This window comes from Anguilla anguilla, chromosome 3 (genome assembly GCF_013347855.1).
Source record: "Anguilla anguilla isolate fAngAng1 chromosome 3, fAngAng1.pri, whole genome shotgun sequence".
NCBI classification, from domain to species: domain Eukaryota; kingdom Metazoa; phylum Chordata; class Actinopteri; order Anguilliformes; family Anguillidae; genus Anguilla; species Anguilla anguilla.
Genome location: NC_049203.1, coordinates 1,394,494 through 1,397,058, shown reverse-complemented (window position 1 = coordinate 1,397,058; position 2,565 = coordinate 1,394,494).

Sequence of the window (2,565 nt, the reverse complement as noted above, 5' to 3'; positions counted from 1 at the left end):
GATCTAGTACCTACCGAAAAGCTTTTTACTTGCCCCAGCTCATAGAACAGCCATAATCTCACCACAGAAGAAGAGAAGAGAAGAGATTAAACTAAAACATTAAATTCGATTTCAAGTTCCGTTATTTTAAATTTCATCACTTTATTATTCAAAAAAATAATAATAATTTGATTTTGATTCTGGGAAACAGAAGCATAAATGTTTTTTCCAGCTAACGTTCTTGAGAACGGCTTCACTTTGTTCGGATTAAAGGTAGATAAACTCCTGCGGATTTCCTTTACGGAATGTTTTCAGATGATAAAATGACTCTCCGCTCGACACGACCATTAGCCACAGAGCAAAGATGGATATGACGGGGCGTAACGGAGTGAATGGGAGTATTTTTATCCACACATATAGAGTTTTATAAATAGGAAAGCATTCCCCAATGCCTGCGAACCCGGGTTCCAGCACTAAGACACAGGAGAACGAGCGCTCATTAGGAAAGCTTTATTATGCCCGTTGTTCCCGGACACAATTAGAAATGCTTGTGCATGGAAAATATTTTACAGGAAAATACTTGGTGCACGAATGTTTTATTCATACTTTCTGGGACATGCATTCTGTATTAATGCTCACATAAATGAGAGGTGGGGCTTTAAAAGGAAATATAAAGGCGAAAGAAAGCGAGGACGTGTTTTTCCCATTACGGCCGCCATAAATTATCTCCCAATTTGTAGTTATTCTAAAGCGTGGCCTATTACATTAAGAGTAATGCAATTACAGCCGCGCAGCCCTGGGTGGAGGGAGGAAGGCCTGTGGTGAGAAATGGGGAACTTTATTTATATACACTTTACAGTATTTTCCGCCTATTTTTCTCGGTTATCCACAGCGGCATTAAATGTCTGCGATATATAATTCTTGCTACAGTTTTACAGAGTGCCGGTGTTCATATATTAGTGCGTTTATTTGTCTGACAGACAGTTTGGTGAAACATTGCTCACATAAGCATTTACAGGAAACAACACTAACGAAAAAGGTCACTACAAGCACTGCGCTCTCAAAACAGATGCGTTAAAAACACACCCGCGTGTCTAATTAAGGACGACACACATATGTGTTGCTCTCAAAACAGACTGTGTTAGAAGGTCTCCCTTTGTAACATGCAGATTTTCATGTTTGTGAAAAACCCAAAAGTAGTAACACGAAAAGTGTGTTGGATATTAACACATCCAGAGTTCAGAAATCACAAATACGAACTCACCAAACTGAGCTGGTGAAGAAAGAGTTTAACGCTCATGTTCACATAAAAGGAATGTCGATGTGGAAGAGAGAGACATACCCCCCCATGATTAACACTGCTCTAATAACACAGAGAAATGACAGCTCATGAATTCCCTCCTCCGCCATGTTCAGAACACCCCTCAATACCCCCCCACCCCCTGTGCCCCTGCCCCCCCTCCCCACCCCCCCTCGCCTGAGCTGGGCTCTCATAAGGACTCATTACAGGCTGCTGTGCTCCTGACCAGGCGAACAGGCGGCATATTTCCCCCTCTGCTGTGCCTACCTCTGTCAGATTCATTACTCTTTACTCTGGGGCTACACAGATAATGGGGTGGCTGGGAGGGGGGGCTTGGGGGGCATTTGGCAGGAAGGGGGAGGGGAGCATTCATGAGGGGATATGAGGTCGTCTGTGATTGGTCAAGGAGATGATGATGATGATGATGGGTGGGGGGGGAGGCGTGTTGGAGACGCCATTGGAGGCAGAAAAAAGGTGGAGCAGAGAGGTGTAGGTCAGTGAGGAGAGGTACCATAGGCAATGGGGAAAATAATGATAAATTATAATTTATTATGATATCATAATAGCTTTATTTATAAAGTATCCCTCAGAGCAGGCAGGGACTGGGCCGGGGTATGTCTACATACGGGGCACTTTTGTGTTCTTGCTTCAACTAATAAGGACCTAACTGCTCTGCAAAGAGCAGATGTAATTTCACTAAATGACCTGAGTGGTCTCAGCAGAGAAAATGGAAGAAGTCATTACGTCTCAATTAAAAAGAGAGAAAAATAACTCAGAAGTTAAAGACCAGTGACCGGCTGCCCTACTCAAATGTTCACGGCAGTAATTTTCCTCAAGACTTTCGATGAAACTGAACTGTGTTATTTTATGGTGTGTTGAAAGGCTGCCCGAATGCAATAGCTGAATAGTTGAACATGAGTTCTCCTTTTGCGCACACTTAAAATGTAAATCTGACTGCGGGGCAGGTTCTATTGTATTGTGCATGCGTACGGGCTGCGACGTAATAAACCTGTGGTTCTGCCGTTTGCCGCGTGCGTCCTGGGCGCGCCACTGCCCTCTGGCTTCAGAACACGGCGGCCCGGTACAAAGACCCCGCGGGGTCGGGGCACTCGCGCAAAGCCGGCGATCCCCCCGCGTAATTAACGGCCATTTGCGTGTCAGGTTTCTGTCGTGAATAAATAAAAAACGGCGCTCGAATAATGACACAATTTCGACCTGCTCCTGACAACCACCGCGAGCTCGGCTCATAACTGCTAACGAGTGAAAAACTCCATCAGGGGAGTTTT